We start from the raw sequence: 25,588 nt of genomic DNA, 5'->3' as shown, positions 1-25,588 counted from the left end.
ACCTTGCTAAATCTGACTGTGTTCTTAATCCAGAAAATGCTGCTTAAAATATTTTCAGTATAGTAATGTGTCTCTCTTTCTTGCTCTGTGGTAGAATGATCAGATTTTTTTTGCCTCGCTGGGAAGTTCTGGATCTATACTTCTTACAAGAGAGCTTTGTAATCTTGTAAGCTTTTTTAGGTAAACCTGATGGACTTGGGAATGTTCCTGAATGTACTCAAGCTATAAGCAGAGTGACACAGCACTATGGAGCCTTATTTCTGTCTCTGTGGGGGAAAATCTGAGGCTGGAAAATCTCAAATATATATGAGGAGAAGGTAATTGAAAAAAATGTTGTGAGCACATTTAAGAAATGTGATTTATTTGAACAGTCCAACTAAATGAGTTTTTATTGCTAGGCATAGGTTTTCTAGTGGTATTTCAAGAAAATATCAAAGATCACAGAAATAGCAGGATTTTGTCAAATTCAAAAATTGTTCCCAAGTGAATTGCAAGCACCTTTACCATCTTATTTCTGCAAAATGTGACATATTTAAATATTGCCAAAGAACACAGTTCTTAAATGTCAGTATGTTTTTAGGAAGTATAAAGGCTCCAAGATGTATGTCAAAAAACCAGGTTCCTCAGATGGGTGCCAGAGAAAATCTTTTTCCAAAGAAGCTTTAGAAATTTCAGTCTAATGTGCACTATTAATGTGATGCTGTGACAGCTCTTTAGAGAGCTGTCATTATCAGGCTTGTTTGGAGTGGACCATGTCAGGCAACTATAGGCTGAGAACTCAGTGCTCAGCCTTACTCGCTCTAATGTACCTTAAGCAGGCATTCACAGAGGAGCCAGTGCCTACCCAACAGTGTACCCTGCTCTTGCCATAGCTTGGAGGCCTCCAATTCCAAATAATACCCATATGTGAAAAGGGAAAAAAGCTCCTGTTTTCTTTGTTTGAGGCTTGGGAAATATTAATTCTTATCATTCATCTGAGCAGCTGGTGACAGCAGTGCTGAAATGCTGAAGAGGTAAGCAGTGGGAGGTTTACAGCATGTCTGTTTACGTTGTTTCATCTCCTTTGTGCTGAATTTCTCTGTAGCATATCCTGTCCATTTGTCACCAAGAAATAAGATATAGTGACCAAGAGAAAGTTGCTTCAAGTGAAGGATTAATTTTGTATCATGTAAGAAAGATGGCTATTGATACTGCATGCAGGAACACTTATCATGCTGATGAATTTCATGTACCTGATAGCATCGGGCACCAAAGATTCGATTTCAACACAGCCTTCCTTGCAGTTTTTGCAAGTTCCGAGGCTCAGTTAAGCACCAGCACATTTTGAAGTTGAAGCCTTGCTGGTAAGATGGCATGGGTAGATGGAAACCTATTCAGCATAAAGTTCCAATCCTCAGTCTTTCTTTAATAGCTATGATGAAATACAGAATAGAGAATAAGGTTTTAAAGCCTTTAGTTGCTATATATCAATGGCTGCTAGTTATGGAGAGAAAAATATTTTTTTCATTAATGCTAAATAGATCTTTAACATATAGATACTAAATTTCCTAGAAGATAAAACATTCCCTTTGTACCCCACATCCCTGAAAGGGAACGTTCAAACATTTTCAAAAGCTTTCATGGGAGATAAAATATTGTAAATTTCTTTTCTAATTGACAGGAGCAGTGTAACTGCACCAGCCCTGCCCATGGGTTTGGCTGAGAACAAGGCAGGATGACGCACTGGATGCCTTCAGGTGGGTGAAGTTACCGTTTCCGTGAGTGCTGTTGTGACAGCTCCCAGCAGCAATACTGCAATCATAGCATAGCAGACTTTCAGTGTCAGGGCTGTGTTCCAGCCTCCAGTCTCTGCTCTTTTCTCCAGCCCTGCACTGCCTAGCCCATGTTATCTAAACTTAAATGACTGAAAAGTAGAAATAGAGTTCAAAACACATCAAGAAAATGACACACTTCCCACCATACTAGACTGCAAAATTTCTGATTTTGTTCTGATTTAGGATATAAACATAACAGTTTTGCCTCTTTAATTTGATGGTGTTGTAAAGGACAGAGGAATTACAAAAATGTGTTAGACAGCTCTGAGGTGGATACTAATAGACACTCCACAGATTTCCCTGTCTTCCTTGGGGCAATGGAAAATCAAAGGCTTATGATATTGGTCCTTACTGCTCTGGAAGTGTTTGAGACAGGGGTGTGGGGCAACATGTTTAGGTTTCAAAATGTCCAGATATCCCTATTGTATATTTGAGAATATAACCTCAGTCTTCAATTAAAAGGAGTGACCAGAAAATTGCTGATAGCCACGCAAAGTAACAAATTAAGAAGTAAAATAATTGATAGTCATAGCTGACCATAAAACTGCTGAATGCCTCAAAAGAGTATAAGGGTTCAGCTATCTTCCTGTATGCTTTAAGGTAGTGTCAGTGCAGTGTTGTACATGTGTTTTCCTGCAGAAGTCCCATGGAGGAATACAAAGCAAGTCAGAAAACCCATGTATGAAGATGATATCATGACTACTGCATAGGTGGAGTTTTAGTTTATCCCAAGTTATTGCTCATAAATAGTTTAGCAATCAGTTCTATCCTACGGATTATTCATGCCACTACTTGAAAGACTGCTTGATCTATTGATCAGTGAGGAAAGTATGAGAAATCAAGTTGTTGCTTAAAATTAGGTTAATGATTGACTCACTGGACCCACCAATCTCATTTTGATTAAACATTGAAAAGTTATGCTTCTGCAAAGTAATGTATTAAAAATAATTTTGTCACTTTGATTTCTTACTGATTGATTTCTGAAAAGCAAAAGTCCCTGGTGAATAACAAAAAATAACTTAAAACTGCAAGTTTTAAGTGGAGTTCATGTTAGTAAAACAGTCATTAGTCCAATTAATTGCTGTTTGTGTCCAGAGATAAATTGTTTCTTATATGCTGGAACAACAAGATTATCTCCAGGATATTTAAAACAGTGATTGCAAAATACATTATTGAGATGTACAATATTTGCATCATTTGCATGTAGAGTGAAAATTTTCTGTTATCTTTTCTCTGTTGAAGCTGTTGTTAGCAAATTCCTAGATTACTCAGAAGACTTGTTGAGATCACAGAACAAGCCTGCAGTTTTTTTTATTTGTAACAAAAACTTAAAATAGGGAAATATGTGACTATATTTTGCTTTCTTTGTGTGTAAGGTCACTTATTTAGTTTTCCCCCCCTAATATAATTTTTAGATTTTACTAGTTAAGCCCTAGGATACTGTGTTTATGTAAGAAGATAGGGAAAAAGAGTGGGAGACAATTTATTAGTAAAGAAAGACTTGTATTTGCAGGTAACAATAAGCTTCAGTAAAGGGAAGGTTTGGAAAGAAGAGCAGATTCAGTGTCAAGAGAAGTATCCAAACTAATAATCAAAATACATATGAAAAACAGTTCTGAATAATTTTTTACCATTTCTGGTACTGACTCACAATTTATCAAGCTGGTATTTTTTGAACCATATTGAAATTTCCACAAGCTTTAAATTTTGTTACCTGATTACTATCTCCACGCACCGTTTCCTTTTTTTTTTCCTTAAGTAGATGGAGTTCTGCAAAACTGCATTAATTTTGATAAGGAATACATTTCTGCAGTTATTGTAAAAGAAGATTGTCTCCATGACCCAGAGTTCAACTCAAAATTTGTGCAAGAAAATTTCAGCAGCTGCTGCACACGGTGCTTGAGTTAACATCATTAGAGTCCAGGAGGTAGGAGTTAAACCAGTGTAAATTTCTTCAGCTCAAAATTTTAAGTTTTTGCTTCTTTCAGCTCCTCTTCTGCTATTGCAAAGAACTCACTTCATAGGTGTAGCTATTAAAAAATACCAGAGAAAAATATTTTGAATGTCATAAATTACTTTTAGACTGTGAAAATGGGTTGTGTATCATGGCCATGCTTCATATGGAGGCTTCCAAAAATAGCTCAGCGGAAGAGTCTCTGCACAGAGACCCAAAAGGCCTGAATTTAATCCTGGTTCTCCAACTGATCTGCAGGGTGACCTTGGGCAATCTGTGTGCCATTTTCCTTCTTGCTAAAATGAAAATAATAATACTTATTGCCCTTGCAAAGCACTTCTAGAGTAAAGCATATGAATCAATATCTTCTCCTTAAGTATATGAAATAGCAGAGGAAACTCTTCCCACTTGCATTAGTGTGCTTTTAGCATTTAGAAATGTGAAATTTTAAAGATTATTACATAGGAGGGAGAAGCCCAGAAGTGTTCCCCTAATCAATAAGTTGCCAGCTGGAATGCAAAGGAAATCAAGTTAATGTACCATTTAGTGTAACAAAGAAGAAAATATATCCTTTCAATGTGAGCATGGCAGCTATCAGTGCAGTCATACTGTATTATCTAGCTGGCTTGCGTGCTGGTGTGGCAGTAGAACAATATGAAACACACAGTTTGAAATCCCTACACTAGTTTTCAAGACTTACAGTTCTCCTGAAGAGATCTGTCAGTTTAGACAGAAGGGAAAAGCTAGACTTAAGTGCTCTGACCATGTGTGTGCGCGCCTTATTCCACACTTGGGGGCTTCCTTCCCCCTGGAATGTTGCTTTGCTTTCCCCAGCAGATCACCAGCACAAGTTGTCTTGGCACAGTATGCTTTACAAGAACGACAGCAAACACGATTTTTCACTTGTGTCCATAGGCTTTTAACCTGCAGAGCCTTTTCGCAGTCCATGCAGATGGATTCATTGAGCTCGAGTATTCATGCATTGTTTGTGTAATATCTCTCAGTATTTTTATCAGGCACTACACAAGTCCAGTGTCATCTACTGTGCAGCCTAGGTGAGCCCTGGCAGTAATTAAAGTATTTTAAACCATCTGCTTAATTGCATAAAAAATACACTGATGAGCTTGCACTGTTTGAATGATCTTCAGGAAACTATTAGGCTAAAGCAATTCCCTCTTGTAATGTTTAACTAATTCACAATGTTTGTTCTGTGAATTACAGTTGGTCTTTACACCATTTGTTAGTCTTACTTGTAGCAGAGCCCTCCTTGCTGCTACTGAGCCAGAAGATTCCTCCTGTTCTTCTTCCCTCTGCTTTCTCATCTCTGCCTGCCAAGCTCTTCATTGATGTGAAGACTTTGGGAGCTGTGCATGAGAGAAGCTGGGCAGTAAATTCCAGCCCTCTCCCTTCCCAGCCGTGCTTGGAGCCTTGACCCTGAGCGAGGAAGGATCCTTGTGCCAGCCGTCACCTCTGCACGCTAGCTCTGTGCCAAACACCCGCCATGCTCACTCAGGGCACCTCAGTCTTTGTGCCAGGGAGAACAAGAGATGCTGGAGCAGCGTAACCAAGCTGCACTTCCAGCTTCCTTGTCCAGCTGAGTGTCTGCAACCCAGGCTGGGTCCTACAGCAGAGCACGGCCATTTCCGTGGGCTTTCGCAGCAGTGGCATTAGGTCATGTAGCCACGCTACCAAGTGGCCCCTCCCAGAGAAACAGGACAGGCTTCCAGGCCCAGGTGCCTCAGGAGCCGTTCAGAGGGCAATGGGTGAACAGGGACAGTGGTCTGGCATTGTCACCTGGGGGACCTTCCCCTTAGGGCTGCTATGGAGGCATGGCACAGCACAGCACGGCATCTGCACATCCCAGCTTCTCCAAAATGGGGAGGCCCCAGCTGCCTGCAGCTCTGGGTTCTGCAGGCACAGGAGGCAGTGTCGGCCATTCCTGCTGCATGCCTGGCTCCATCACCCCTCTGCCTCCCAGCCAGAAAAACCAGGAAACACAGGAGAGAAGGCTAGTGAGGATATAGATAAGAACTGTAGGCTAGCAGACCTGCTTCAATTTTCATTAAAAGTCAATAAAGTAATCCTTTCCTAAGGATTGGAGTCAACCCATCATGAAGATTGTTTGAATATTCCATCCCTGCCACATGGGCAAGAGTCAGTGGGTAGTTCGTCCTGAGATCAAGCCCCACCCTTTCTGTTCAGAAATTCCCCTGTTTAATTAAACTGCCTGAATGTCTCCCAAAAGCCACCACGTAAGTATCTAATAGCCTGGATTACGAATATTAGGATAGTATGAGGTGATACCATTAGATGATAATCTAATAACCATAAACTGAAATAAATGTTTATACATTTTACTTGATATATACACTAAAAAGAAAATTTGCTGTTGGGTGTGGTATAATGTTTATGATTGAATGCTTTATTCATACTTGTATGTCAATCTATTAGTGTGCTGTTAATTCAAATGTTACTATGATGTATTCTATCGCCGTTAGCACATTTATCACAGGTAGATGTGAAACTTAGACAAAGGTGTACATTCTCATTAATGATGAGCAGCCTATTCATCTTACTAGAGTGTAATTAATGTTAGTTACAATACTTAATTTTTCACTGTTTGTCATGGTGCATATTTAGCATTTCTTCTTTCCTTTATCAATCTGCTCTCCTAACACATGAGCACAACAAAAAGATATATGTAAGTATCTGACCTGTTTTGATGCCTAATTTTTATACTTTTCCAAGAACTGGAATATTTTTAATCTTATCCTGTAGGCAGCACAGTTAGCTAAAAAAACAGACTGGAAAGTGTTGTCCATTGCTTTGGGGTTTGGGTTAATTTCATTTGTAATAATAACATAATCAGATAGTGGAGTAAAGCAGGGCACACCATGAAGACACAGGTACTACTTGCTGTAGTGTTGTGCTGTGCTTGTGTGGGCTTGTAGTGGTGCCAATTGTTCTCCTGGATTTTCAATTACATGGTTTTTGTACTCTAAGGTTGTTAGTGCTAGTTAAATACGTTGTGTGAGCAATGCAGCTCCAAAACCAATAGAAGCATGGAGTATCTGAAAAGCGTACGTTATTCTGTAAATAAGTGCTACAAGAGCTTGTTGTTACACTTTAGGAGCATTGCTTTGTCAATAATGTTGTTAGCAGTACAGTGCCAAACCACAGTCCCATGTGCAGTGGTGCAAGAGGGGAAGAAGTTATGGCTAATGTGTCACACAGCAGGCGGGAAACAAGTCCTGCAGAGGTGGGTAAAAGGGACTGAGCACTGTGAACACATTCTTGGATTTGCTCCCCAGCATGCCAGTAAATCCAGCTGAGCTGGAATCCTAGGATAAGTCCCTATTTTTGTACTGGTCCCAGAAAAAATACAATCACCTTAGCTGAAACCTGGGCATCAAAGCATTTTTATTTCATTTTCATCTATAATTCCCAGTAATCTGGATTGAAAGAGAACTGATCCTTCCATTAATTGTTGTTGAATTAAATATTTTTAGGAAAAATATTTGAGTTGGGTCAACTGAACGCATGAGGTGCGGAATGGATTTGGGATGTGTTTTCTCAAAATTTCAAGGAACTGTCTCTGAGAGAAAGCACACCAATTCCTATTTGTTAGTCTCTTAAATGGTGGATATTATGCTTCTAATCTATTAGGAATTAGCTGATTTTTTCTGTGAATTGACTTATTTTGTAAACCACTGTTCATGCCAGGCGTCAAGCTGATCACATCTCCAACATAATGACATCCATCTTGATGTCATTCATTTGATTTCATTCGAACCATCAAGAGCTTGCAGAAAAACATAAATCTATTACAAAATCCTTAAAATAATGCATTTGTATGCCTTGGATTAATTTCCTTTTGATGCACCACAATTGAAGTATAACGGAATCAAACACAGGAATTTAACATATTTCAGTATGAAAATTCAATTTGGACACAATTAAAAGTGGGTTTAATTGTAGTTTAGTAGAAAATTAAGAATAAATACCCCTAGCTAGGTTTAGGCATTTTCAACAAAATGATAGTTGAAGGTGCTCCATAGTGATTGAAGTATAATAATAACCTTTGATGTGAACAGAATTGAGTAGGGCTTTTTCCCATGCTACCAAAGTAATACTTTATAACAGTGACTTATATTTCTATGACTGCACCAAAATCTTCTTACTAAAAAAACCCTTCCTTAGAATTTTCTATGGCAAAATGACCAAAAAGTTTTCCATCTAATAATAAAATTCCTAAAATAATAAACTTTGACATTCTCTTTCTACCCACTTATCCCTCAGCCCTGACTCATTTGAATACAGGGAATTGCTAAAACGAAAATGTCTCTTTTTAACAGATAAAGATTAAATGCAAAGAAACTATGAAGTTGCCTTTAACCTTCATAGCACCACAAAGCTAGGTATAACGACAAACTGTAAAACACACCAGAAAAATGAGCATTACACTCCATTTTGATTTGCCCATTTTGCTTTCAAAAGGAATTTATAAAAACAGCCCGGAACAATGAACATTTGAACTCAAAATGGTCCAGGTTTATTTTTACTCCAAAAGAAGAAGTCTCAATAGAGATATTGATTTTCTAGCATTCATCCAATATTGCACAGAAAATGGACCTGACCTTGCAATCCCTAGTGGAGACATGGAAGCAGTCATTACAGTCATGGTTCCCATTGATTTTAGTGGGATTACTTGCATAAGTAAGGGTTTTCAGGATGTGACCCAGTGTCCCATTAGCAGTAAGACCAAGTGTACGTGGATGTCAGTCCCACTCTGTTCAGCAGGGTGCAGTTTATGTTCCTGTCCTATATTCATCCTATGATTTTATTCCTGCCTATTTATTCTACATATTTTTTATTTTCTGTCCCAGAGAGCCTCATCACTGTGAGTTATCTCTGGTGAGAAGTACCAGTCCTCCTGCCTGCCTTAGCAGGTTTTTATCAGTGTATCGTCAAATGTCAGAGTTGATGCTTGCACTTACAGATCCTTCTTCCTTTGGTTCTGTTGTCTGTGATTATTTTAAAAATACTTTGGACTAGGCACTACCTCTCACTTTATTTTTTTAATCTCTGGACCAAATGAGGAGGAGACATTACTGTACTTTGCAAAGTAAACACAGAGTAGTGGAAAACTAAAAAAACTCAGTGATTTTTTTTTTAACCCTTGGAAGGTTTCTTGTGCCCCACGGCTCCTACAGGAAAGCTACTCCAGAACCTCACTGCTCAGATGGTTAGAATCCTCTTAATTGTGACTATAACTCTACCACCAGCATTTTATTCAGGTTTATTCTTGTGACAAGCTTGTCTTTTACCTCAAAAGATTATTTTCTAATACTCACATTAGTGAGTATTTCCTCACTAATGTAGCTATGGTGCATCTTTTTGTTTCATTAATTGTGAACAAGGTGCAGGAGAGGTGTGCAAGAAACAGGATGACAACATGCTTGCACAGTGCCTTGCACAATTGCCCAGTCATGGTTCAGGGCTCCATAGGCTGACTTTGTTTCAGCAGTGAATAATAATGACCCTCCAGAACACACTGCATGCTTTATTCCAGATGGACACCATTAACTCCTTCAATTTTCATTGAGATGCAGAGCTTTAGAACAAGAATACTAGCAATTGATTATTTTTGTCAGTGGTATTTTCAAAGAAATGAAGAAATGAAATGTACAGTATATTTCAGTTTGCAATGATCATTCTGTTGTTCCATTTGCAATGGAAATGAGCATATAACATATTCATGTGTACAGATAAGGAAAATGACAAACATTAACATCTCTTGCTCTATTCATTTATAATATTCAGTTAAAAAAAAAATCCTTCCACTCCATAGTTTTTAGTTTTGTTCCTGTAGCACAATGCAAAACAAAACAAAAACAAAAAAAAAAAAACCAAAAAAAAAAAAACCCACACAAAACAAAAAGAAAAAAGAGAGAATTAATGGGTAAAATAAATTTAACTACTTTCTAAGCAAGTTTCCTGAAAATTAATATAATCTAAATCACAAATTCTTTGCAAATCTATTTAATAAAAAGATATAATTCCATGTCAAATTTTTAGATTTTTATATGACTTTTAAATATACCGTCACGTATGAAATCAAATAAACCAAGAGTGTGGCCAAGCAGCCTTTGATGTGCGACTCAGCCTGTTTAAGCAGACTGCAGTGTTTGCCTTCTCAGTGTCAGTCCATTTCTGCACAATTTAATCTGCCACTAAAGAGAAGATTTTTGTTTTTATGGGTATAAAACAGTATGCCAAGGATAAATCGGTGCAGCTTGCCTTCCTTAAAATTTTAAGGACAATCTGAAAGTGCAGCTCTTTCCTTTTCTCATCTCAATGGGATGCTAACCTAACAATCACAATTTTAGGACAGGGAAATTGTTTTGAGCAGAAATAAATTGTCCTGCCAGTATTGTTTCATGGGGTAACATTAAAGTACATTGGGCCTGGGGTTCATAGCTTATGTTATCTGGTTTTGGAAGACTGGGGTGAAAGCAAGAACATGTAGAGAAAGAAGAAGAATTAAATATGAGTTCTAGATAGTTCAACTGAGTTGAAGCAGTTCAGCAATAGACATCCCAGAATCCTGTAAAGAGGCTTATTCTCCAGCATCCTTGCCTGGCGCATTGCCATGTCCTGTCGGAGCCCCCGAGGGGGCTTTCTCTTTAAGTGTGGATTCCCTTTTTTCCTCTTTTGTTGAGGTATCTAAAGATGTTGGGCTTTAACTTACGGCTTGTATTTGCTGAACAAAACAGGAAAAAATATCTGTAGTTTTCTCTGCAGCTGCCAGGAAAGAGAAGTCCATTATTTGTAGCTCTAGGGGAGCAGCAGAGGAGGGGTCTTTTTGTCTGCTTTCCAAGACCTGGAGTGGAGGCTATCGAGGTCTGGGAAGGGCAGCTTGGGGTAGCCACAGCTGCAACTGCACCAGGGTTTCTCAGGAAGGCTCAGGCTGGGCAGGAATCTGTGTGTGGCATTCATACCTCACCTGCTGTGAAACAGAGTTCTCAGCTTTGGATCTCAGTGAAGACAAAATGAGCTGCCCCTCAGGAATATGGAGCTGAGGCTGGCCTGTCCACAGTTGTCCTTCCCCCTGGCAGCACCTCAGGGCAGCTGCTGGCACCTGCAGAATGTATCCTGCCAACGTGGCCGCAGAACAGCAATGCCACAGGTATAAAATCCTTATGATCAGACGCTCCCCATTGTGACCCTGAACAAGTTAATCACATCGCTCCTCTTGAAGGTTCATACTGCCATAATATAATTTATGTGGGCCCTCAAAGATAGATGGAGACGTCAGCTACTGATCACAAGGAATTGCTGCCAGTCAGTCTTTTTCCATCCTTGTGATCTGTTTTAAAAAATATTGTATGATTCAAAATTATACCTGTAAAACCTACAAGTAGAAAATTACTGTGTGCATTTATCTTTAATAACAACCTTGAGAATATTTATAGTACTAGTAGAGTAGAATGTGTTATACTAGTTTATTTCCCAGTCTGTTTTAAATGATATTATTCATTAGTAGTTGTGAAGTGGTATGACATATTTTTTATGTTGCTTGTTTGTAACAAAGGTTCTTAATACCTTTTCATAATCAAAGGGGATAAATGCTAACATGGAATATGGGAAACTGTGCTTGCAAGAGCACAGTGTTGTCTTAGGGTATTAAATTAGCATTTGGTGCTGCTCTGCTTTGTGTGCATTTCTAGCAAATGTTTCAGCTACAAATCACTATAATACACCTGTATTCTGGTTCTTCATATAGCATTTAAATCCTGCCAATACTGTGTCTTATAAATATAAATATGCAATTTAATTTAATTCAAGCATGCAACACATAATTTTTTCTTCTAATTAAAATATGATATTGCAATATGGGAGCCGCCTGGGGCAAACGGGACGCATCGGATTGCCAAGCCAAAGGGAATTCTGAGGCAGCTCTGGAGGCTGGCAGGGGAAGGGGCCAAGCCGCTGAGCCCTCGGCGCAGGGCCCCAGCGATGCCCGCCCGGAGCCGCGGTGCTGGCGGAGCCCGCAGCCGCAGCCCGGCCTTGCTGGCCCAGCGCAGCCCCTCGCTGGCCGCGCTGCTGCGGGCACGGCCCGGCCGCGGCTGCCCCGCCGCCCTGCCCGTCCTGTGCGAGCCGCCAGAGGCGACACGGCCGTGGCAGCGCCGAAGTTGGCTGATAGGCAACAGAACTCGGATCGTTCTGGGGAGGAGGAACTGCCCCACGGCAGCAACTCGAGGGATTCCTATAACGCTCTCTCAGAATCGAGCAAAACAACACGAATAGGCCTTCTGCATAATGATTCAAAAACTGTTAATGGCCATCTTTAGTAACATAGCAACGGCCAAACCCTTGAAAAGAGGAAGTTTTCATTGAGAAAGCGTTTCATTTTAAACATTGAAATTTGGTATAATGTAGTGTCTGAAATAAGTTTTGAAAGGAAGCTGATGATTAAGAAGAAATGCAGTGGGCATTTAATAAATGGAGGAGCCGCAAGATAATTAACTGGCATGCATAAAGATTCATGCTTTATACCAAAATTTTAATTTTGCACATAAATGTGCCTGATGTAGGCAGCATTTAATCACCTAGCTGACAGGAGTAACTACTTTCATTTAACCTTGACTGAAGATCATGAATTCTAACAGGTTTAATTGGATACATCATTTAACAGAATGAACAGAGCAAATTTTTCTCAATTCATAGGTTCTGATTGACATGCACCAGCAATAAGGCGTTGCACAATTAAAGCTGATCTGTATTCCTGGCCTGGGCAGCAATTGCCATAGTGATGTGACACTGTTTGATCACTGTGGCACTGAAACTATACTGAATTTCCCCTTGTTTTGAAAAGGGCAATGCTTTAAAAAAAAAAAAAAAAAGAGAGCGAGAAAGATAAAGAGATTTTGGCACTTTTTTTTTTTACATTAATCACATTTATATGCACAAACTGTAAGGGAAGGAACTTGTCTTGTTATCAGTAACTCAGAGGAAAGAAGGAAAAATGGTATATTCTTTTATCCATTTAGCACATTATTTACAGAAAGTCAAAAATGTGTATAGTCAAATGAATTGTAACACATTAAGGGCCTGATTGTTCTGGGCTTCTGTTTGAATAGGAAGTCATTCTGTGCAGCTCCACTATTCACCTGCAGTTTGGCCTCTCTGTCCTTGCCCAAATCAGTTCCATATCACAGATATCTTGCCAGCTGAGTCAAGACACTGAGAAGGGGTATTGCAAATGAGGTAGAAAAAGATGAAAGGGAAGATGTGGTACCCAACAGTAAGGTGCTAGATACTTTTCCTGGCACACAGTGTTTCATATGAAAAAACCTTAAAAAAATACATGGAGGAGTTGGCAACTTCCAGTTCCCCATATTGTTCCTGCCAGCACTTTCTCTGCCTCTGGCACCTTTCACAAGTTCTGGATTTGACCTTCATGAACTGGAATCGTTCTTCTGCTCTTCAACCATAAACATATACATACATATTCACACACACAGACACACATATATATACACAAATGTGTTCTTTTATGTCTCTATCTTTGACTTAAATTTTTGCTTCCAGTACTTCCTTTTAATTTTTTTCTTTTATAGGAAGGTTTGCCAAACAATAAATGGTCTGAGGGCAGAGAAGCACACAGTGTGTTTCAGCCTGGCTCAGTAGAGCCAAAACTGCGTTAAAAAATCCTTCCTAATTCCTGAACGACCTCTGAAAAATCTTTAAGGAAGTTCTGCTCCACACCATGAGCATTGCAGCATCCATGCTCAGAACAGCAGGTAGCTTTTCCACATTTTTTTTCTCTGCATTCCCTTAGCTTCAGTGCCTAAGTGCTGGTCCTTGATCTCACCTGAAGACAGGCCTATTGCTATCCATCTGACAACCTTAACTTCTTTTTAGGCAATATATATACATATCAAGCAACAAGATTTGCAGGAGTGCATTGCAGTGGAAGACAGAAATCTTGGGGAAAGCTGGAGTCCTGGTTGGCTCAAAGACATGAACTTTAGAATCAGGACAACTAGATGTATCAGAAAAAGACTTTTCTGGTCATTTTAGAAGCCTCTAAAATTCAATTACTGGCAATACCTTCCTCTGTCAGAGGTATTTCCCACATGATTTATTGTAATACTGGCAAAGGTATTTGTCAGTATAATTCATCACTCACTAACATTTTTAAGTTTCAGGTAAATGATGGGATCACATCCCCAGCCTCTGCAGCCTCATAGTGTGCCTTGGAACCACAGCAGGTGCTTTTCTTCATGCATGGCCAGTTGTCAGTCAGTGCGTGGATCTTCCCTGTGCAGGAAGGAGAGGCAGGATTCAGTCAGCATGGCCTGGCCAGCAGGACACGTTTTGAGCACAGGTGTTGCCTGTGCTCCCCTCACACAGCAGCAGAAGTAACCTGTCCCCACTCTGCCTGCTCCTGAGCCACTCTGGGCTGCGTGAGTGCTGCAAAACTGCTGGGCCCTTCTTTAAAGTGTATCTTTGGGCCCCATTTAGAAATGCTTGTGCTGTAATTTATTCCAAAATTCTCCAAGCCTTCTAATAAAATAGCTATCTGTCCCAACACACAGCTCCTTTTAATGTCCTGTTTTACACACAGGTTTTACTTCATGGTGTCCTCAAGGCAGGAAGACTTGAGGCACCCATTCAGCATTTCCCTAGGGAGATTCCCGGGGCGCCCTTTGGCCTTCCCCAAGGCTCACAGAGCTTGTCAGCAGCACAGCTGGGATAAAGTACAGCCCTCTGCCAGGAGCCGTGCTCAGCTCTGACTTTCCCTGGGGAATACTATGACATTCAGTAGAGCTGCTTGGACACATATTTGCCAAGCTGAAGGGAATACATATTTGCTGCTGGAGAGAATAATTTCTCTGGCTGCCCGGATGGCCCCAGCCCCAGCCACTGGCTGTGTTCACGGGCACCCAGTGACACCAGTTCTGGAGAGCCTTGCTCTGCTGGGGCCTTACAGCACCTTTCTGACCTTTCCTTTATCAGCTCCCCAGCCAGTTCATCCTCTGCACTCAGAGTCATTTGGGTGCTCTGCCCGTGACTCTCTGGAGTTGCACGTTGTTCTTGCCTTGTCTTCATATTCAGCCATCCGTGCTGAATTATCTTCCATGCCTCCCTCTGGGAATAACCAAGGCTTTGACCTAGTGGGACTGTTTGTGTGCTCAAATGTTTTGATGTACCAGACACTGAGCTGCTTGCTCCCAAATCTAAGGTGGCTGGGGATTTCAGGCTGTTTTCAGAAACAGTGTGTGCACTGGGAAGCATAATCTAACTGAAAAAGTCAGCAAAGGGCACTGACTTGTGCATTTTCAAGTATTTTGTCTATAATCTTTAAAGCTTTCTGTTTTCTTTAGTTCCTAAATAGCTGTCTTTTCAAGTTTGGGATCTGCTATAGAAGATATACAGCTGTAATAAGAAATATATTTAGATTCATTTCAGAATCCTTGGGGAGAAGGGGATATTCCTTTTTTACTGATATAAGATCAAGTTTGTTATTTCATTTTGAAGGCTGTTCTGAACAAATGGGGGAAATCAGAAGACCGGCCCCACTTTTCCCCAGGTTTTTCTGAATCCACCTTTGGACTGCAACCTAAACAAAATTCTGAGCGCAGTTAATGTTTACACCTTTCTTGCACTGTTAATTTAACTTTCAGCAGTATAAAATGGGATAGCAGAAATATTTTTATGTGTTCTTACACTGTCCAAAGTTGTTTGTTACTGTTTTTATTTGAAGGAACTAGACACAATCCTGGCTGCCTTAACCACTGCTTTTGAGAGAGCTACAGCTGAGAAAATCCGCTGCCAGGAAGAAGTGAATAGAACTAACAAGGCTATTGAGCTGGCCAACAGATTAGTGAAAGGTCTGAGGTGAGGTCCTACAGGGCAGGCTAATGAAGCAGCCTACAGAAAGCACTTCTTTGTTATACACTACTGATCTGGCAATAACAGAGGCACTTAGCAAAGAACCTGATGAGCTGAAAAAATTATGTCATTATCATTCTTTTTTTTTCATAATAGAAACATGGTTTTGACCTTTGCATTTTCTTACATTTTTGCTTCATTGTGGTATATCTTAACTGTAAGATTACCTGGTAACTAACTTATCCACCAACATTAAGGGAAGTAGTCAATTGTGGATATTGACAATGAAGGCAATTTATTAAAATGTGATGACTATATTTGTAGCAATTAAACAACACTAATGATTCTGCCCAGGATTTGGATACATAGAATCTAATATAATTTGCACTACTTAGTTAAGCAATATGATAATTCTCTAATTATCTTTCTGAGATTTGCAATGGGTATTTCAGGAGAGAATAAATAATGGCAAAGCCATGAATTATCAAAAATCCATATTGTCTGTTGATCCAGGCTGGCTCAAGGGAATCCATACTCACTGATGGATTTTTTCATTTATTATTCATCTACTGATAAGACTGCTTTTTATACACACACACACATACACTTTTTACAGATACTTTATTTTATTGCAACATTCAATTAGGAAATCTCTCATGGTGGCTCACTGCCACTACAGTTTTTGTCCTCTTCTACCCAATACTTTCAAGCTGAGTTTGATAACCAAACACATAGTATACAGCAAAAATAGAAGATCCATTTGTTATTGAGCGAAATTATATGGCTGAGTGTAGCTAGTGGAACTTAAAATATAAAACAAGGTTTAAGAGTTATTTCTTGAATCAATAGAAAGGATTTATTGACTAAAGGGGAGGGAGGGCAGTGCAGAAGACCCATTGTTTCTGTTTAAAGAAGCAAGATGAATGCATTTAGAATGTTAGCGTCCTGGCTGAAAGTGTAATGTATTTTAGTGATTAATAATGCCTGTAAAACTAAACCATGTACCTAATACAGAATAATAAAATAAATAACATAGCAGACCTCTTTAAAGTGTGACAATAAATGATTGTTCTAATATTTCCTTCCACCTAACATATCATATTGTTTGGTTCTCCCATGTGCCTCCTGCTGGGCCTGACAAGTGCTGGAATAGCATACATAGAGAGATGAAAGGCAAAGTGTGGGTATGCTGGGGGGGAGGCATAATGAAAAATAATCTAAAGGAGGAAACAGAGATGAAAGGAAAGAAGGAAAGTTAAGCCATGCGCTAGATGAAGACAGTAAAATGAGTTTTAATGGAAAGTCCTTCAGCTAGTACCTCCCAAAACACCAGTCCCATGAAGAAGGTGGCCAGCTCAACAGATTGGTGATGGGAAATAGAATTCATTCCTGTTGTTAGCTGTACCACACTTGGTCAAAGGCACTAATAACCATATGACAGCTATTTAGTGACTTATAGGAAAAAATCTGTTTTAATCTACTCTGTGGTAAATAATAGGTCACTGTTTACTATAAGCAAACTGTATAATACTGACACTGCTATACTGTCAGTCCTGGCTGTTTCTTTGCCTTATTTTTTTGCTGAGAGGACACTCTCTTATTTCTCTAGCTGTATTGTTGTGAGGAGAATTTCTCAAGAAATATAAAAATAAAATTATTCACAGAATTTTTTATAATAAGCAAACATGTAAACATTTATTTATTAACTAGTTTTACAAACCCACCTTTACCATGACAATAATAGCAAGTAACCAAATATGTGAGTTTTCTTCTAATTCTTAGGGAAAGTGTTGACCGAACAGCAGAAAAGCTGATTGTGTCTAGCCAAGATCCCAGGGAAAAGCTTGCACCAAGTGTCACATCAAATCTCTTATTGACTTTATGGCATAAAAGATCCTGCCCAGAAGTAATTTTTTTTCTACCTTCTTCTCCGAGCCCTGGCATGCAAGGTCTGTTCTGGGTGGTTGCATGAGTAGCTGTTACTCTGTACCAAGGAATTCTTTGCTTCTGACAGGTGCCAATTATGCTGTGGACATCTGCCCTGAAGGCATTGAATCAAGCTGACAACTCATTTTATATCAATCAAACAACAACCATTTTCAATAATTTCCCATCCAGCTGGGACTGAATTTGCACAAGTGATCTATGTATTAGAGACATTACCAATCCACAGAGACATTCAAAACCATGATTATGTTCTGTTTTCCCACAGAAACTCTTGCATCTGCACAAGAAAGCAACAACTTCTTCCACTATGCAGGAGGATGCTGACAACTCAATTTTGGTCACTTGCTGCCAAGCTCAACTTGCAACAGCCAACTCACGTCAGACTAGAAGGAGATTTTTATGCCCAGGCTTGCCATTTGAAAATCCTGTCTGTTGGTCCCCTAATCGATGTGGATCTGTGAATCTGCAAGGTAATACTTTAGTATTCACTGCTGTTTAGCCACTGTAATGGGCATTTTTTTAACAAACACATAGTAAATGAATGGGAGTTTTAATCCTGTTTTCTTACTAGAAAAGGAGAGCTGGACTTATCACCAATGCATTATTAGGAACAAGAGAAAATATGATGCAGAAATGTTCCAGATGGTAACATTTCTTCACTGTGATAGTTTATTTTCAAAGTGGTACTGGCATGAGCCCAAATCTCATTCTGCTTTGCACAGATAATACCTTCTTCACAGATATATATTTTTAAAATACACAGTTAATCACAAAAATGCCTGGCACTGATTCAATTCCCTTTCTGACCCATTAAACCGTGATGTTGCTTATACAAATTCCTTCAAATACTTTATTTAATAGAATAGTACATTTGGAGGCAAGGAATTAGTAAAATGTTCTTCTGGAATGGACCAAAACATTCCCTTTGCTAGTGTTTGAAGTACCTTTTGCTATCTGACTGGAGCTAGAGGTGACAACTAACCCACAGACCTAGGGAATACGGTTAGCAAGCCAGAGCAGTAGGCAGGCTCTCCTTCTTCTCGTATTCTGTCAAGTGCTGTGCCTTGCTGTTTGCATAAGGGACCAGCTTTTATTATTCTACTCTGTCCCTGCTACTGTGCACCAGGGCAGCACAAAGCAAGATTTAGTGCTTGGATATGGTATTTGCTTGATAGCAATTGTTATAGTTAAGGCTGTGCTGAGATTTCTGTCTTAACCTGCTGTTCTCCCATGCTCAGAATATTCTTAAAAAAAAAAAAAATCCCTTTCATCTGAAATTTTTCATGCTTGTTATCAGCTGAAATATAGGGGTTTTTTTGGCAAGGCTGAATAAAATTCATTCAAATTTGAATTATGCAGGGAAGTGGGTGTAAGGAGAATGGTCTCTTTTTTGCACATTCATAATTCACAAAAAAAGCTGCATATTACAAGCTGAAACTTTCCAGGTGGCTAGTTTTGACTGAAGGGTAGTCTTCATGCTAATTACAAAGAGAGAATGACTGAAAGAAAAATGAAAGAGAAAAATTAAAAATGACACATATTGTGATTAACTCATTTGTTTTGTAGGTGTGTCATACAAAAAATTACATTGTGAGCCACTTAGAGCAAGTTTAAAGTAACAATTTCATTTAAGTTAAGATGAACTACCATAATTATATAATATCAATGTTTTGTGCTGCAATTTCACTAAGAATCTCCCTACAGAAGCTGCAGAAGCTTTTACTTATGCAAATGTGGAAGCTCACAGTGAAATCAGTGCAGAATCTTATGAATCATTAACTTTGGCCAGAAAGCCAGTCTGGGGAAGGGGGGAATGGTGTGCAGTGGCAGCAACTGTCCCTATGCTCTGGGTCTCCCTGAACGCTGGACTGCTGAGGAAAATAACTTGGGGTTTTTGCAGTTTCTTCCAACTTAATACACTGAGTGTCAGGGACAGCAAACCACTACATCTTTGTTACTCTCTTTTCCTTGCTATATTCCCATATACTTGTGGACATAACAGGCAGCACATAATCTGACCAGCACTGTGTGACAGACCCTCCATGGTAACAAAGGATTGCTTCAGCAGAAGGTACCTGGGCAGCAGAATCTGGGAGTGTTAGAACAGTCTCCCTTAACCCATGGAAAAAAGGTACTGTGACATGCAGCTCCAATTTCTCATAAAACACCTGGAGATAAAATACAAATATATAAATAAAGCAATATAACTGTAATTTTAAACATCTGAAATAACTGGCAATGGTTCACAAAGTACTTTCTTACTTTGCTCCATATGGAGCAAAAGTTAGTTCAGAACTTCCCTACTACTAAGTTCCCAGTAACCTACTGGAGGCCAAAGAAGGACTGTTGGATTCAGAGCAGGAATCCTCATCTTTTTTTATCCCTTGAATTTTGGGTGAAGTAAGGACAAATAAATTTTTCCCAGTGATGCTGCTTTTTTTTACAAAAAGACAAGTGAGTGAATTCTGAGACACACCAGCTTCTGTAAGTAGAAATTTAAAACTTAACCTTTATTATTCCAGGTCCCTATTACAGGAACAAAAGGTCTCGATCCAGTCACTGAGTGCGTGGATGCTACAGCAATTGCTAAATAGGAAAGTGACAGCAGTGCCTGGCAATAATATGGCCAGATAAAAAGTCCTTGGTCTTATGTTTACAGTCATCATTGGTATAAGATCAAACCTCAGCACTGGGGCAAAACTGGATAAGAGTCACATCTGTTTCAAGATATAAATTATCTATTTGAATCAAAAAGGGACAAGTGCTAGCGAGAGTAAAACTGATGCAGAGTTATGAAGGAAACATGGCAACTCTCTTTCTTCTGAATGCCTGATATTGCCCAAGGTGATAATGCCCCAGTAACCATAACAACTCTGCTCAAGCCCTTTCCTACTTTCCATTCATCGCAGTATAATGAATGGGATACCGTTTACTGGCATCGTATGTCATGTTTTTCATCAGCCCTGTACTGGGATGACTCTATAGGTGTGTGTCATACTGCAGGTATTTCTTGCTGGTGGTCCTGTTCTGGCAGAAACTTGGAAGAAATTATTAATCTTGTACTTAACCCAGTACTTGCAAGTTATGTTCAGAGTATTTTTAATAGTCTGTTATTTTCTTCATCAGGTCTCTCTCTGATTATGTTCTACAGGTATTCAAAGTAGCTTCCTCTGAAAAGTCTTCCTGCACCTGTATGATAGTTACATTAACTCACAAGGATTGCAGTACCCAAAACATGTTGACTCCAGCTGGATTTTTACTTGTCTATTTTTCTTATCTTATTTGCACCCTTGCATGACCTACAGTTCAATGACTGCAATTTGAGCACTCCTTCCTATCTAGCTGAACAATCTTCCCCAACACACCACCATGCTGATGTGTAATCACTCAGGAGACATAATCATTCACTTAGAACTAAAATATCTCTCCTACCGTTTGCTCCTTGCCTCCATTCTGCCCTTTTTCTCTGATTTATTGCACTATATTCCTTATGGAAATATTTTGACATCCATCCCCTCTATTCAAGTCTCATACCCACCCTTGGAGGGAGTGCTTTGAACAGAGGAAGGCCAGGATGAGTGTGTATCTCATATACTCACCCTTTTATTCCAGTGTCATTTCCCCCACCTCCTCATTATATTCTTGAGTCCTTCCCCTCCTTCTAGTTTAGCTGTACCTACTATCTTTCCTAGAGCTGAGTCCTCCCTTCCCTCCCCTGCCCCTCTAGTAAATGTCAGAAAATATTTCCTCACAGCCTCTGCTACTGAGGATTGTGTCTGAATATAGGGATCCTGAACCCCAGCCTTGTCTAAACTCTCTAAATCACTTGACCCCAGAAAGGCTGCCACAGGACAGCACTTACCTACAGTGCAGGCTGGAGTGAAAGTGCTGTTAAGGCACTGAATTCCTCCAGCTCTGAGATCTGCAGCATATTTAGACTGCAAGAAAGAATTTAGTGAGCCAGAGCACTGAATTTGTTACTCGTTAAGCTTGGTCAAAATTACTATGAAATTCCTTAATTAAACAGCTCAAGCTGAGAAGCAAAATGCTCTCTAATCCAGCCACCACAGTGCCCCACTCAGTCCTGTACCTTTGCCTCTTCTTTCTTGCTGCCCTGTCATGTTACCCCATGTGCTGCCTGTTGGTTTTGCTTGCTATGAGTGTCCCCTGACCCCCCCTCCACTGCAGTGACAAGCAGAAAGCTCATAGTATTGACCTAGTGATGTGCACCAGCCCAGGCTGGAAGTGCATCTTGAATTTCTTGCTCCCCCAGGAGCATTTGATTAAAGGAGGATTTTCATGGCGTGTTGAGACTCAGAACGTGGTGCTATTCAGTAGCTGCTGGTGGCAGCTCTGAGCTGGAACACACACTGGGGCTCCACTCCTTCTGTGGCAATAAACTGAGTCCTGGGACAAAGAATTCTGCACGATTTTCCCCCAGTGTGCAGAAGAGCACAAACAAGGCCATGCTCACACTTGCTGCCAGGCTGCTGTTCCTGCCCTCGGGAACACAGGTTTCAGTGATTCTCCACAGAAGGCTTCCACACCTGCTCTCTAATGTGTCTCTTACAGCTAAAGAACTTGAATCAGCTTCACTGTTATTCAAGATGTGTGAGGTCAGTTTGGAAACTGAGGACATTTCGTGAGTGTCTGCACACCTGCACAGGTCCCCAGAGCCCCTGCAAATGCAGGAGACCTCACAGCACAGTGTGACTTTTACAGGCCTCAACAGGCTCAGCCTAATTCACAAACATACACACGTGCTCCTCAGAGTGCTCATAGGAATACAAAATCTAAATTAATTTCTGCTATTATAAATCTTGAAAAACTTCTCTGTAGCCCAAGAGATGGCTCTGGAGTCACAACAAGATGTGTACAGTTGTAAAGAATACAGTCCATAATTTTGTTTCTTTCTTCTCTTCCTAGTGACTGAAGTTTTAATTAATAAAATGCATGCTTACAACAAAATAGGAAACCAGAATATTTTAAACAGAGGTATGTATTTCCTTTATTTCCTGTGGTTTGATTTATGGATTTGCAAACTTACCACTTCAGCCAGAACTCATAAAGCAGAAAAATTACTTTAAAGTTGACAGTGCATTAGGATGAATTATGAATACTTTTTTTGGCTTCTGACAGTAATTTGCTTCAGGATATTCTTCTGGCTGAGAAGCTGTAAACAAGACACAGCAGCAAAAATACAAGCAAAGAAAAACAACTAAAACAATTAGATCAGCTATAGTATTGATAATTTTGAGGCTGAATTTGGCTCCTTTGGGTCTAAACCAAACTAACCGTATTTATTTCATAATCTTTATTTTTCAATTAATTTATCCATGGTAAATAGATCCATGTGTATGCATTCTCCTTCCAAGAATCACTGCGTCTCCATCATGAAGAAAATAAAATAAAACTTTTAAAATTACCACAAAACTCTTTATTTTATTTAAAGTCTGCAAGAGGGAAATTCTAGGGCTCCATTTTACATATCATATAAACAAAGCATTCCCTGGAACATTTTTCCACAACTCCTTATGCTGCTAACTTGTTGAAAATTGTGCCACTGTTTATATTATTAAGTGGAGCTCAGGACTACAAGAAGCAGTTGAAGCACTCACCCAAGAGAACAGCCAGAACACAGGCACTGCAGTGGATTAGTGAGCAGGACGCTCAGACAGTCATTTCCAGCTTGGAGTGGCCACAGCTGACTGCAGTGACATATGGCCACTGGATGTGCACCTCTCCATGAGAAAGTTGTGGTTACGGAAAAATATTTTCCAGCTCTGCAGCATGTATGCTGCTCCTTTTTGCTGTGCTCATGCACATGACTGTGTGTCTTGTGCAAGCAGTCACTAGACACGCAAACCAGGAAGTGGATGTCGAAAGTCATTGTATTATTAAATGAGGAATCATATCTAATTTAATTAAGAGATAAATATACCCTTACAAGTAAGCAAATGTCATCAGGGGATATCAGTTATACTTGCATATCTTTCCAGTCATCAGAGTGCTTTAAAAACCTTCTCATTTATGGATAGTATGTTTCTCTGAAATAAGAAAACAAGGTTTTTTCAGGTGATGCATGAAGCAAGAGTTCAAAGGACTTGACCAAGGAGTATCAGCAAGTAAACTAAAATGTATCCTATCAATAAAATCCTTATGGGAATATGTCATAAGGATAGTGTTTTTGCAGTTGGGTTGCAGGAATTTAATGGGCAAGGAGTTGAAAATTATGACCAAGACTGCTGGCTCTTGTAGCTTCATGCTTGCTTTGCAGTCTGCATAAAAAAATTGGAAATTATATTGGAGCTTCACATAGTTATCAGTTCTGAGCTGTCCTAATGATTGAAAGTAAGATGTTTCAAAGACACAAGTCAATGATGATCCAGGTGTTCATAGTATACATGTGTTTGCCTTCTCATGGTATTATCATCACATAGTCTAAATTTAGACAACCTCAGACATTACAAAAATCAGTGATTGCATTGCAATTATAAAATTTCTTACTTCAACAATCTAAAGATTGCAGAACAACTATTTCAGGAAGCAAACAATAGAATATTTAGAAGAACGAGGCAAATATTTTGTTAAAATAATTTTTGGGAAAAGCCTTCAAGGATTTTGAAAAAGGCGCAGTCCTTCTTTATGATCATGTAGAGCTTAAAGACTCATCTACCAAGTTCTACTGTCACTTCATTTGGACGATAAACTGTGGGAACTTACAAAATCCCAGGCAAGGAGATTCCCCTTACTTTGGAAATCTGTAGATTTGAGACATATTCTTCCATAGCACTTTGTGATATCACGTATCACAGTACTTTGTGCCATCACTTATATGGGTGAAGTAAAGACTAGCAGCAATCTGACTGTTCGCTTTGAACTGAACAACCACATGAGATGCTGACACAGAAAATCACCCTTTGATTTCTCAAGAGTTAAATTGCATCTTCAAACCATGTCAAGTTCCATTTGGAGTAAGCTCTGGTGTCTTTCTAGTGCATTTCTGGTTATTCTTTTCTCTTTTTGTTTCTTCTGATAAGAAATGTCTGCATCCTAGCTGCTAATGAAAGAAGAGCATGATTCTGAAATGCTTAGTCACTTTTATACTTTTTTACTAATGCTGGGAAGAAGTGACAGAATCCTGTAGTTAACATGATTCAAAAGACAAGGGGGAGGAGAAGGTGGAGAAAGATTATAGAAAATATATTTATATTGCTTCAACAACTGAATTGTTTTCGGTATAGTGTCATGCTCTCAGTGTGGGGGAATTCTGCATGTGTCATGATTCTACAGATGTTCCTGCACACTACATGCAGCTGCACTATTTGTCATGGGCAAATTTAATAGCAAGATGCTTGTTATGTGCTCCCTCTAATCTTAGCTCACAAAAACATGGAGGGGAAAAAACCCACTCCCTGATAGCTTGCTTGCTTCCCTTCTTTATATAGCTTTTTAAAACACTATAAAACAAATATTGGGAACACCCATCTTTTGTACTAAATTCTGTAACACCTGCAATTACAGCTCTATTACCTTTGCTGGAATGATCTTGTTCTTTCTAATGTTTATAATGCTAATTAAGTAATTTTAAGTACCTGAAGAGGTCATATTTCTAACAGTGGGGGTTCTTCAAGAGCTTGATCCTTCAAAAGGGAGAATAATTTCTTCTAAGTCCTGAATATGGTCTGTTCTGAGTGACTTGCAGGTGAAACTCAGAAGCACTCCATACAGCAGCAGAGCCAAGTGCTGTCAGAAATTTTACAGAGTCAAACTCAGAGGTGCTTTCCTACTCTTACCATTTAAAATCCTGGATCCTCTCCTCTAGGTATTCTCTGTCCTAAATTTTGTTGGTCCACAGACTGTGTGTTAGAGGGAACAATACCCTTGGGTTCCAGCTTCTTGCAGAGGTATCCAGGAAGTAGAACAAGATTTTGCAAATAGAAAAGAGAAAAAAGAAAGAAATAAAGGAGTG

At 39.5% G+C, this 25,588-nt stretch overlaps 2 long non-coding RNA genes across 7 annotated transcripts; one reads left to right on the top strand and one right to left on the bottom strand.

Moving 5' to 3' along the window:
- The first annotated feature begins 127 nt into the window (after positions 1-127).
- Positions 128-23,269, top strand: LOC137477161 (uncharacterized). Of its 4 annotated transcripts, none has more exons than XR_011000841.1 (8): positions 128-317; positions 1,661-1,740; positions 3,577-3,741; positions 13,977-14,064; positions 15,542-15,675; positions 17,882-18,086; positions 22,543-22,611; positions 23,207-23,269. It is a non-coding gene; the product is annotated as an uncharacterized lncRNA (long non-coding RNA). The 4 variants fall into 4 exon arrangements; XR_011000840.1 differs by lacking the exon at positions 23,207-23,269 and adding an exon at positions 22,756-22,846; XR_011000839.1 differs by lacking the exon at positions 23,207-23,269 and adding an exon at positions 873-1,013 and having other exon boundaries at positions 22,543-22,669.
- Positions 16,274-23,701, bottom strand: LOC137477160 (uncharacterized). 3 transcript variants are annotated; one of them, XR_011000835.1, is made up of 3 exons: positions 22,664-22,768; positions 21,479-21,554; positions 16,274-19,784 (listed from the first exon to the last, which is right to left on the bottom strand). It is a non-coding gene; the product is annotated as an uncharacterized lncRNA (long non-coding RNA). The 3 variants fall into 3 exon arrangements; XR_011000837.1 differs by lacking the exon at positions 16,274-19,784 and adding an exon at positions 23,564-23,701 and having other exon boundaries at positions 19,791-21,554; positions 22,664-23,468; XR_011000836.1 differs by lacking the exon at positions 16,274-19,784 and adding an exon at positions 23,235-23,366 and having other exon boundaries at positions 19,791-21,554; positions 22,664-22,789.
- Between the last annotated feature and the right edge of the window lie 1,887 nt (positions 23,702-25,588).

This window comes from Anomalospiza imberbis, chromosome 7 (assembly GCF_031753505.1).
Source record: "Anomalospiza imberbis isolate Cuckoo-Finch-1a 21T00152 chromosome 7, ASM3175350v1, whole genome shotgun sequence".
Lineage (NCBI taxonomy): Eukaryota > Metazoa > Chordata > Aves > Passeriformes > Viduidae > Anomalospiza > Anomalospiza imberbis.
The sequence above is the reverse complement of the archived record's forward strand: the minus strand, read 5'-3'. Positions and strand labels throughout refer to the sequence as shown.